Genomic DNA, 12,647 nt, shown 5'->3' with positions numbered 1-12,647 from the left:
TTAGCCAAAATGCCAATAATTTCTAGTGTGTTGAATAGTTGGCCCCTCCTCCCTGAGGTCCCTCTCCCCCACTAAGTGGACCAGTCACTCTGTGACTATGCTATATATATATACCTGCTGCTTGTTCTCACTGTGCTTGAGCAGAGGGCCTACACATTTTGAGACTGCAATCACAGGCTCTGGAAATCCATGCCTTCTTCACTAAAGAGGCTTACAAGTCCAGTCCCTGGATCCAATATCAATTGAGCTGCCTGTTCCTATGAATAGAGATTGCAGGTTACCTTCAGCTTCAAAGCCAGGCAAGTTAAGGATGACCCCTGGCCAAGTTTGTGCAAGATAGAGGTCCAGGGCTCTAGTACCAAAGTCTTCTACAGGCAGTAAGGTCTCATTAGCATCAAGAACATCAGCTCAAAGAAGTGAGCCATCCAGGGCCAATTTCACTGGTGCCAAGGCCAAATTCAGCTTCTACGGATCCCTTCATGGGTGGCAGGAATGTCTGAGGTATCTAAAACCCAGCTACAAAGTAGATACCTATTGATGTGTTGGAGCTGGGGATTCCTTTGGGAATGGAGAAATTCATTTCATTGAAGCAAGCCAATGTTAGTACTCCCTTGGTGTCAAATAAGGTAGTGTCAAAACATGAGGCTGTCAATACAGAGTCCTCAGGCACAATGAGCTCAGCCTGAAGCAGGTCCTCTTTTCAAGGATGCTTTGGTTTCTCTCTCAGCTGCCTTCCACAAAGGCAAGAGAAAGAGATGTGCTGACGGGCCTTCAGTACCAGAGTTCTCAACAGTGTCCCTGAAGAGGAAGAGACATAACCATAAGGTCCAGGAACCATAAAGCTTAAATTGCCTGCCAAGGAGCCACCAGTGCCAATGGCTTCATCTTTATCAGTGTTCCTGATACTTAAGATTCCTGGTTCCCTCCATCTGTGTTTTTCAAGGGCCTTTATCACCATTATCAAAGTAAATTGGCTTATTTTTGAGGGTGCACTTTTCTGGGGAAGATTGAGCCCAGTCCCATTGGATCTGGAAATTGTAGTGGAGTCTTAATCAGGGCCTCCATTCTGTGAATTTTTCAGGTTGGCTGTGAAGCTGACATCTCAAACAGGGAGTGCGTCAATGCCCTCGTAGTCTTGTTCTCTGGGGTTCTAAAGGAACTCTTTCGCAGTTTCTTCAGCCTCTTGGCTGAAGTCTGAAGTCTTGGCCTTCGGAAATCTGGATGTCATAAAGGTCAGCAATAAAACCTACTACTCTTCCTCATCCATCTGATTCTCCCAGCACACCTATGATGTTTGTTTTCCCCACCTCCAGACCAATGCTAGTATTTGTAGCATTATCCTTTCCATTTGTCAGTATTCTAGTCTGTCTGTCTGAGGAAAGAAAGGGGAGGAAGATTTGATCAGCAAGAACGGTTTTGCTACTGTTATATTTAGATGGAATATATGGGCTCAAAGTATCAAAGATGTTAACAAGACCCTGTCATAGCCCAATATTAAACAGTATTAAATAAGTGTAGGGTATGGTATGCAAAGACTTCCGCCTGCTTAGTGCCATGGCAAAGACACCATTAAACATCATTTTAACTGTTTATTAAACATAAAGAAAAGAAGGCAAAACAGTTAAAGTATTTGAAATATAACATTTTAACACATCCATAGTTCCCTTTCTCTTTAGCTGGAAAAAGTTTTTAGAAGGAAAAACACTCTTGTTTAACCGTTTGTTAGATTATATTAACAATGGTAGTAATTGTTCTTATGGGGAAAAGGGAAGAAATTAGTTGAGCTGGACTGAAGCTGACATCACTGCTGCTGTTAAAGTCTGATCCTGTTTCTTGGAAGACAAAATACAAAAGGGGAGTGAAAATAACAGCAAAGATAGAAAATACAGTTTCTCGTTTTGACTCTCACTTGCAACCTCAGTGCTGGAGAAGAACAGGCACAGCACATAGTCTTATCGGCCAGTCTGAGACTTGGAAAACTTGTACCAGCATTGGGCTGTTTAGGACATTGCTTCCAGTTGCTGCTTCCTGGTCATAGGCTTTCATCAGTCTTGCAAAATATACAGTCTTGGCCAGCTAAGTCAGACTCTTATTAGACAGAAGGAAAGAGGAGAGGGATAGGAAAGAGAAGAAATAAAGTGGGGAAGAAAAAGGACACATGGTGTGGGGAGAAGATATATGGAAAGTCACACATCCCAGGTGGTGGTTGGGATTCAACTGAAGCCAGTAGAAGTGGCAATACTATCTGGGTCCCTCTCTATGAGCCAATCTGTTGAAGATATTTCTCAGGATAAGGATGACAAAGGCCTGGGGTCCCAAGAGATGGTTGGAGTAGAGCTATGATAGTGAAGAGCTCTCTAGTAGGCCACTTTTTCCCTAAATTCTGTTTCTTTAAGGACCCCGAAAGAGAGTGCTGGGTGGAATAGGTCATCCTTTCATTATTTTTCTGCCAATTAACCCTCATTTCTGACCCACCAATTTTGGTTCACTGATTTTTGGTCTCTCATTGTCTTGTTTACCAGGTATGATCTTAGCACAATTCTAGAATTATATCAGTAGGCCTTTTTGTGTGGACTAATTCAGTCTGTCTCCATTTTGTACCTTTTCCCATCAAAATTTGTGATTGTAGGTTATTGTGACCTTTTATAAACTTTACTCAATTTTTTACAATTGAGCTCACAATTAGGGTAAATTTGAAGGCCCAGTTATCACAATGCTACTTCTTCAACTTTCTCTGAGGATTCGGGCCCTCCATCTCATTCATCATAAAACTATTTAAGACAGTTCCAGAAGTTGCTAGGTCATAAGACAGAGGCTCTGGCATTAGAAATATCAGCAGTCCATGAAAAAACTCTCATGGTTATTCAACATTCTAGACCCTAACAGAAAGAAACTCACTTGCTCCATTACTACGAGACTGCTGGACCCTGTTAAGAACATCCTCAATCTCAAGCACATCTGAGAAGCCAGAATCACCTTCCTCAGGTGTCATAGCAAGGTGTCCTGTACTTCCTAACCTACTATACTCCTGACTCATGGGTAGTCTGTTATCAATGACAGGATGAGATGTTCCAACACAGGTCAGACCTTCCTATTAGATAAGCATGGCAAAAAATTTACATTTTGGGAAGGAAAGTGTACTTTCTGTATGACCAGTTATAAAGCCAGGCATCAGTTTCATCTTTGGGAGCAAATGCTCCCTGTAAATGACCACCTTCCTTAGGAGCAGAAAAAGTCCGAAAAATTGCTGGTGATTGAGGAGCATGAAGTGACCAAGAACATTCTTTGAGGTGGTTTATGAGGCTTAAGACATTCTGGCTCATATGTTTCTTTCAGGTAGTACTTCTTGCTTATATCATTGAACCTTTCTCCTAAAGCTCAGGCCTATACTGAAAATTTGTATTGAGGGTGAAGTGCTTTTTCAGCCTCAAGAGAGAATGAAAGATATCAAGTTCACCACAAGATTACTGTGAAACTCCTTCAGTAATGTCAGACGAGGAGCAACTCAACATTCCTGTTGTGTTATCAGAAATCTTCCTTGCCATCCTTTGCTTTCAGCCTCAATATCAGAAGGGGCAGAGCAATGGAAAATATCTAACAAAGACATCTGCTTCATATTCTGCTGTTTTTCTTTCTGAGAAAAAAGCATGCAAATTTCATACATTGGCTGAAAACCCAAAGCCAGTTTTAACTTCTGATTTCTTCTCTTTACCTCTGTCATAAACAGATAGCTAAGGGTTAATGTTTCTTTTACCTGTAAAGGGTTAACAAAGGGAACCAAACACCTGACCAGAGGACCAATCAGGAAACCGGATTTTTCAAAGTGAGGGAGGGAACTTCTGGGTGTGTTTTGTCTTTGTTCTGTCTGTTTGTTTCTCTCGGCTATGAGGGAAGAGCTTTTTTTTTTTCTATCTCCAAGCTTCTTTCTACCCTTCTGTTCCCAAGTTGTGAGTACAAAAGGAAAAGCAATAGGTTTATATTGTATTTTGTATTTACATGTGTGGAGTTGCTGGAATGTTTAAATTGGATATCTTTTTGAATAAGGCTGATTATTCATATTTTCTTTTAAGCAATAGCCCTGTGTTATGTCATCTTGATGCAGTGATCATGTCATGTGTTTTTTCTTTCTTTTTTATATAAAGCTTTCTTTTTAAAACTTGTTGGATTTTCTTTTCCTAGTTAAGGCAAGGGGATAGGAATCTCTGTGCCAGGAGTACTGTCTCTCTCAGGGAAAGACTGGGAGGGGGGAGAAGAAGGAGGGGGGAAGGTAAATCGTCCTCTCTGTTTTGTGTTTCAAGGGATTGAAGCAGGGAAATCTCCTAGTATCCCCAGGGCGGGAAAATCTGGGAGGAAGTAAAGAGCAGGAAGGGAAGTGGGTTATTTCCCTTTGTTGGAGGCTCAGGGCATCTGAGTCTTGGGGGTCCCCCAGGGAAAGGTTTGGGGAGACCAGAGAGTTTATCAGGTACTCAGAATCCTGATTGGTGGCAGCGAGATAAGATCCAAGCTGGTAATTAAGCTTGGAGGTTCATGCTAAGCACCCAGATTTTGGATGCTAAGGTCCAGATTTGGGACAGAGGCTTATTACATCCTCTCCCTCTGAAACACACTGTTTGGGCACTTGTTTGATACATTTTGTTGTGGTTTGGGTGGATTTACTATGGATTCTTGGGTACTCAACCTCTTTCAGTTTAGATAGGTGGTCCAATTCCACTCCAGGGTGCCTCACAAAGTAGTACAGGCACCATGTTAAGTAATCATTTTTTTCTCCTTTTTTTCTCCTGCCCCCATGTAACCACATTTTAGGAGTTGTATGCCTGGCCATGCAATTTTTTTTTTACTTTTAGGGTGTGTGCACACTTTCTTTGAGCCCAACATTCTGCTAACTGATGGTATGAACACCTCATCCCTTATAACTGCCTGTTGACTCTTCTCAGCTTCCAGAAGCTTTAGAATTAGAACTCTGTGCCGCAAGAGAAAGGGTCAGTGTAGCTTTTTGGAAACAATGCATTCAAATTTCAGAGAACAAAAGTTACTTTGATAACACCTTTTCATCTTAAAACTTCATAGTTTAGATGTTTACTGTGTGTTGTGGATTTTGAGATCATGGCTTGATGAAATATCTTCTTCCTGGGTACATATAAATATTTACTGTTAATTAAAATATCCCCCATTTACCAGACTTGTGCATCCATCTTCAAATGAGTTTGTGGTATTGACACATGAAACCTTGGAGCCATATTGAAGATACTGAGATCTGGGAGTAATTTTGGGGTTTCTCTATTTTAGTGTTTTTAAGGAGATTGCCAAGGACACCCAGATTTTTGGATGGACAATACTTCATTTAGCATAGTAGAAATCTAAATATATATCATATGTATTGTGACGGGGCAAGGCCAGATGGCTATAGCAAAGTAGTAGGAGACAGATATATTAGTCACAAGCTAAACAAATTCCTGTTACCAGGATAAGCAAATGGCAGCTGCTCTAGGTCAATTAAGACACCTGGGGCCAATCAGGGGCTGGCTGAAACTAGTTAAAAGCCTCCCAGTTAGTCAGGTGGGGGTGCATGTCAGGAACTGTGGGAGGAAGCCACGCGGTTGAAGAAACTGAGCAGTGCTAACGGTATCAGACACAAGGAAGGAGGCCCTGAGGTAAGGGTGAAGTAGATATTGAGGTAGTGGGGACAGCTGTGGGGAAGTGGCCCAGGGAATTGTGCACATCCTGTTTCCAAAAAGTCAGCTACCATAGCTGCTACTATTAGGGTCCCTGTGCTGGAGTCCAGAGTATAGAGTGGGCCCAGGCTCCCTCTTCTCCTCCCCAATTAATCGCTGAGACTGGGAGACAACAGAGATTGTGCGAGGGAAGGTAGTTTCTCCTCACCTCCTTATGGCTTATGCTGGCTTATGATGAATATGGCTTAGTAGGCTGTGACCTTTGCCTCTAGAGAGAGAAGGGCTACGTGGAGGGTCACAGTGAAATCTGAAATCTGTCAGGAAGCGCGGGACCCATGGAGACTAAGTCAGAGCTTTGTCACAATATGTAGGATCTGGAAACCCCATTATAGACCATTTTTGTTGTTCATGAATCATGTTAGTTATAGAACACAGCCAACAATAACCTTAATCTAAAATGCATCATTTTGAGAATTCTGATGAAAGTTAAATAATATTTTAGAGTCATAGAATTAAAGAGCTAGAAGGGACCTCGAGAGGTCATGAATCCCTGAACTGAGACAGGACCAAATAAACCTAGACCATCCCTGATGGGTATTTGTCCAACTGGTTCTTAAAAACCTTCAGTAATGGGGATCTCACAACCTACTTTGGAAGTGTATTCCAGAGTTCTACTACCCTTATAGTTGGAAAGATTTTCCTAATATCTAATCTAGAACTCCATTGCAGCAAATTGAACTGATTATTTCTTGTACTACTTTCAATGGACATAGAGAACAATTCATCACAGTCCCCTTTATAACAGCACTTAACAAACCTGAAGACCATTATTAGTCCTTTCTCAGTCTTCTTTTCTTAAGACTAAACATGCTCTGTTTTCAGAGGTGGGATTTTCTTTCCCATTTGTCCACAGCTTTCCTAAAGTGTGACACCAAGAACTGGACATAGTGCTCGAGCTGAGGCCTCATCATTGCTGAGTAGAGCAGGATGATTACCTCCCATATAACACTCTTGTTAATTACCCCAGAATGATATTAGCTGGTTTTGCAACAGCATCGCACTGTTGACTTATATTCAATTTGTGATCCACTACAAACCTTGATCTTTTCCAGTAATATTATGACCTAGTCAGTTATTCCCAATTTTCAGTTGTGCATCTGATTTTTCCTTCCTAAGTGTAGTACTTTATTTATTGAATTTTACCTTGTTGTTTTCAGACAAATTTGTCAAGGTCATTTTAAAATTTAATCCTGGCCTCTAAAGTGCTTGCAACTTATCCTAGGTGGACTCATCCACAGATTTTATAATCATACTCTCCATTCTGTTGTCCCAGTCATTAATGAAAATATTGAATTGTACCTGACCCTACCAGACCCTACTAAATGCACCCTCCCAGTTTGACAGTGAACCATTGATAACTACTCTTTGAGTATGATCTTTCAATCAGCTGTGCACTTACCTTACAGCAATTCCATGTAGATTATATTTCCCTAGTTTGTCATGTGGAACAGTGTCAAAAGTCTCATTAAAATAAAGATATATTAAGTCTACTGCTTCACCCCATCCACTAGGCCAGTAACCCTGACAAAGAAGTAAATTAGGTTGATTTACATGATTATCTTCTATGTGCTTACAAATTGATTGTTTAATAATTTGTTTCAGTATCTTTTCAGGTATTGAAGTTAGGCTGACCAATTATATGGTCTATAATTTCCTGGGTCCTTTTTGTTCCCTGTTAAGACAGATACTATGTCTGCCCTTCTCCAGTTATCTGGGACCTCACCCGTCCTCCATGGGTGCTCTAAGGTAATTGCTAAAGGTTCTGAGATTGTTCCAGCAACTTCCTTTAGTACTCTAGGATGAATTTCATCAGACCCTGCTGACTTGAATATGTCTAACTTATTTAAATATTCTTTAACCTGTTATTCCCCTATTTTTCTTTGCACCATGTTTGTATGGGCATATATATTTTGCAAATCTATACTTCAGAATTCATCAATGTTAGGGATAAATTTCTAATACACTTTGAAAAAGGTATGTAGTGTGGCTCTTCTAGGTGAGCTGTTAGTGACCCCTATTACAGTTAAGCAGCAGATCTCCTGCAGTTAACCTTGTGAGTCATTTACTGTTTAAGAGAGAACTTTTCTAAATTCATTTAAGGTGAGAAATTACTAGTTGTAACCAGTTTCTTTAGTATCTTATGCTTAGATTGCATTTTTGTTTTATTTGCTGGGTAATTTGCTTTGATCTGTTTGCTGTCCCTTAGAATCACTTAAAATCTATATTTTGTAGTTAATAAACTTGTTTTTATTTGGCTAAAACGCAGTGTGTGGAATTCATAACTGGGAGAGGGGGCAAAAAGCTGATGCATATCTCTCTCCACATTGAGGGAAGGAGCGAATTTCATAAGCTTACGCTATACAATTCTCTATGCAGCGCAAGACATACAATTTTGAGTCTACCCTTTAAAGTACTGGGCAATTCCTTAACTGAATCTTCCCATGCAAAGCTAATCTCAGCATCTGTGTATAAAGCTGCAATTGCGTCTGTCCCTACCTGTATGTGTGCTGGTAAAGTGAAGTCCGAAGCCCGAGAGAGGGCTTGGCTAGCTTGCCTCTGCAATACAGTGAATGAAACCCAGGCTGGTGGGTTAGGTGAGCTCAGTGGTACCCCAGTTTCAAGTGGCACATAATATGAGCTTGGGCATTGTAGTGGATCACAGATCGAATATTTGCCAACAATGCAATGCAGTTGCAAAGAAAACTAATATAATTCTGGTATGTATTAACAGGGCTGTTGTATGTAAGATATAGGAGATAATTGTTCCACTCTGCTTGGCATTAGTGAGGCCCCAGCTGGAGTACTGAGTCCAGTTTTGGGGCACCACACTTTAAAAAAGTATGTGAACAAATTGCAGAGAGTCCAGAGGAGAATAACAAAATGATAAAAGGTTTAGAAAACCTCACATGTGAGGAAAGGTTAAAAAAACTGCGCATGTTTAGGCTTGAGAAAAAAGACCAAGTGAGGGACCTGATAACAGTCTTCAAATATGTTAAGGGCTTTTATAAAGAGGATGAGGATCCATGTCCACTGAAAATAGAACAAGAAGTAATGTGTTTAATCTGCAATAGGAGAGATTTAAGTTAGATATTAGGAAAAACGTTCAAACTATAAGGATAGTTAAGTATTGGAATAGATTACCAAGGGAGGTTGTGGAATCCCCACCATTGGAGGTTTTCAAGAACAGGTTAAAGAAAGACCTCTCAGAGATAGTAGGTCCTGTCCCAGCACAGAGGGGTGGACTAGATGACCTCTTGAGTTCCCTTGTAGCCCTAAAACCATATATATATCTCTCTCTACCTCGATATAACGCTGTCCTTGGGAGCCAAAAAATCTTACCACGTTGTAGGTGAAACAGTGTTATATTGAACTTGCTTTGATACACCGGAGTGCGCAGCCCCACCCCATCGGAGCACTGATTTACTGCGTTATATCCAAATTTGTGTTATATTGGGTGGTGGTATATCAAGGTAGCAGTGTAGATATATATAGATATAGATAGATATAGTTTTTATCTATTGACATTTGTGTGCATATCACCTAGGAAGTGTTACTAAATTTACTTGTAATATTTAGGCTAACCACTCATTACACATTGTTTGCTGTTCATCTAATCAAAGCATCAGCTTTTGCCGGTATCAAGAATTAAATTCAGCCTTGCATTGTGAAATTTGAATATCTGTGTCTTGGAGCAGTATTGCAGCATTGCTTAATTTAGTATGTATGTCAGTATCTCCTACATAAAAGATCGCAATAAGACTTTTATACCACACAATGTATGATCATTGGGCAGAAAAAATAGTGACCACTTTAGATTGCTTTTTATCACAGTTTTCTCTAATCTATGGTGCCAATTAAGTAAATTATTACAACTTGATCATTTCCAACTGAAATGACTAAAATCTTTATCAGTTACATGAAGGTTAATAGTTGTTTATTTGGGAACAGAAGAAAATGCTGAACACTAAATGAATTTGCATCACATTACTGAGACAAAAATAAGAGTAAAATTTTCATTGAGGAAACAAAATTATTGGGAATGATAGCACAACAATGGGCACGGGAAGCTTATTTATGGTAACCAAAAAGCAAATGAATCTGTCAGAAGAATAAAGCGGAGTAGCAGTGGGTTACAAGTGCTGAAAAGTAATTCAGAGGCATAGAATTTTTTGGCCTGAAGAAAATAACAGAAGAGTCTTCAAATGAAAATTCTGTGTATTTTAAGGGAAGCTGATTATGGAATCTTAAAAATGATAGAAAGTGTGAAATGTAAGAATGGATGTGAGAAACGTGAACAATTAAGATAACTCAGAGAAAACAAACAGGAATGGAGAATGCAAAAGTTGAATTAACAAGAGGACAGAATTGTTTAACAACAAGGGAAGTACGTTTACTTATCAAAAGAAAAATAAAGGGGCAGGAAGAGTGGAAGAAAAGAGTTCAGAGTGGCTTCAGAAAACATTAAACGGGAAAATCAGCTCACATGACTTAAATTGGCCAATATGAGATTGAAAATGAGACATTAAAGCACTAGTTAAATGTGTCAAGCACGCCAAGAAAGATGAAGGGGTATGTGATATTTGGAAAAGTCAGAACAGGGTTGAACAGAATACAGAGATTTCTGTTATATGCCACTTGCTGCAGTGCTTCATCGAGGTTAACTTGAGGTGATAAAGAACTTAATCCTGTCAAAAGACAGAACAAGGTACTCAGAATACTTCATATTAGAAAACACGTAGTTCAAGTTTTGATTTTTAAATGAAAGATGTAAAAATGGGGAGGCTGTGGAAAAAAAATCTCTCTTCGTGGTTAGAACTGAAGCAAGGAGCTGTAAATTTTGTACAGCACACTCTTCAGAGTAATTACTGATAATTTTTTGTTCAGACAACCGAAGTGACTGACATGAAAGTTATCATTTGCAATCCATATAGTAATTCTTTACAGAGGTTTGACTTTTTTGTTCCCCCCCCCAAAAAATATTTAGAAAAATATACATTAAGGTTTGAATTTCCCTGTTAGATCAGCTATTATGAAGGCTTCAATATAGAATTTAAAAATGTTTTGATGTGGTATCCTGATGTCTAAGCAGTAAGGAAAGATTTGCACTCCAGGAGTGAAATCCTGGCCCCTTTGAAATCAATGGGACTTTTTCCATTGACTTCAGTGAGGCCAAGATTTCACCCAGAAGTGGGTTTTTTCCTTGTTGAGAGATAGATAAATGGATACTTCTGCGTGTAGATCCTGTCATTGCTTTGAGCCCAAATGGTAATCAGCTGTAAAAACAACAGTAAAACTTACAACTCACAGAACTCCTGAATGCAAAGCATCTGTGTTCACACCTTCAGCTAGCCAACAGTTTCTCTCACCAAACACTGACTTGCTGTGAGATATGCATGCAATTGTATCTGTGTTGGTCCCAGGATATTAGAGAGACAAGGTGGGTGAGGTAATGTCTTTTATTGGGCCAACTTCTGTTGGTGACTGAGACAAGCTTTTGAGCCACACAGAGAAGAAGAGCTCTGTGTGGCTCAAAAGCTTGTCTCATTCACCAACAGAAGTTGGTCCAATAAAAGATATTACCTCACCCATCTTGTGTCTGTGCTGAAAGATATGTCTGTTTTAACCCCTCCATCTCCCAAAATACATTAAAATCCTTTAAGAATATGTTCTTGGGCTTCCACTCAGTAACCAGACACATAAACAATATATCAATCAAAATTACAACACCATTTTAGTCAGTTGTCCAAATTTAACTCTGGCTTAAGTGGAGACAAATTCATCACCTTATGTCAGCATTAAATTTGACCTGATATTTTTGCATCTGTGAATTAGACAGAAGGTTTATATGTTCTGCTAATTACTTCTGTGGACCCCCTGAGCCCATGAGAGAATAGGTGCTTCAAACCTATAGTAAGAAGAAACAATGTGGTAATTATTGTCAAAGTTCTTCAGTCTGATGCCTCTAAGCACCAGATCATTAACTTAATTCAGCAGAGTATTGAGATAATCTCCTGTGATTTTTAAATGTACTCTTTTGATGGGAAATCTCTCTTATTTCATATAAGCTGTAACTTAGAGCAATAAATAATACATTTGATAATATATTAACACTCCTTGGATTTTGGACTTGCAGCTAGCAACAGTTTAATTAAGCTTCATAAGGTGTCCAATGTGCTGTTACTTAGGTTGCTGAGAAGCTGAATAATGAATTACATTTCCAGGATCTTTATAAATTTTAGGGCAAGATTGTGATATGTATTGTTGGTTTGTACATGTGGAAAGAGCATACTCTGTGAGGCTGCTCCTTTACACTTACTTTCGCAGGTGGGAGGAGAGTGATTGGACACCGTGGCTGGTCCTCTCAACACGCCATTAGGAAATAATCTGCTATTGGTAAAGAGCAGGAGCAGACTGTTTTTTTCCTTTTAAGCAAGGGGATTTGGGGTCTGAGTCTCATTTACTTTCCAGAGCTGCTTCTTGGGCAGCGCCTCTATGCACTGTGCCTTATTCATAGCAAAATACAAAGTTTCAGTCTTGCCATTAATTTGTCACAGTTTTTAAGGAAATAGAAACAGAGATATACATGAAAACTATTAGCCTTTTTCATTATTCCTTTTTACTTCTAATGCTTAAAATGGATATGAAAATGGTCAAGATTAGTTAAATAAATGTGTTTGATATAGGATTTTTTTCAGGTATTATTGTTTTCCCTTTACCTCTTTCACTGCAACTGCTACGGGTATGTCTACACTGCAATTAAAAACCCACAGTTGGCCCGTGCCAGCTGACTTGGGCTCATGGGGCTCTGTCTTCAGGGCTGTTTAATTGCAGTATAGATGTCCAGGCTTGGGCTAAAGCCTGAGCTTTAGGACATCAAGGTGGGACAGTCCTCATAATGTCTACACTGCACTTAAA

The 12,647-nt window shown here is 39.6% G+C and overlaps 1 protein-coding gene across 2 annotated transcripts in view; it reads left to right on the top strand.

Annotated features, from left to right (window-relative positions):
• TTC29 (tetratricopeptide repeat domain 29) overlaps positions 1-12,647 on the top strand; it is a 184,663-nt gene that overhangs the window by 31,865 nt on the left and 140,151 nt on the right. The gene's annotated exons all lie outside the window — the stretch shown is intronic.

This window comes from Chelonoidis abingdonii, chromosome 5, assembly GCF_003597395.2.
Source record: "Chelonoidis abingdonii isolate Lonesome George chromosome 5, CheloAbing_2.0, whole genome shotgun sequence".
In the NCBI taxonomy this organism is placed as follows: domain Eukaryota; kingdom Metazoa; phylum Chordata; order Testudines; family Testudinidae; genus Chelonoidis; species Chelonoidis abingdonii.
Note: the sequence above shows the minus strand (reverse complement) of the source record. Positions and strands in the feature narration are given on the sequence as shown.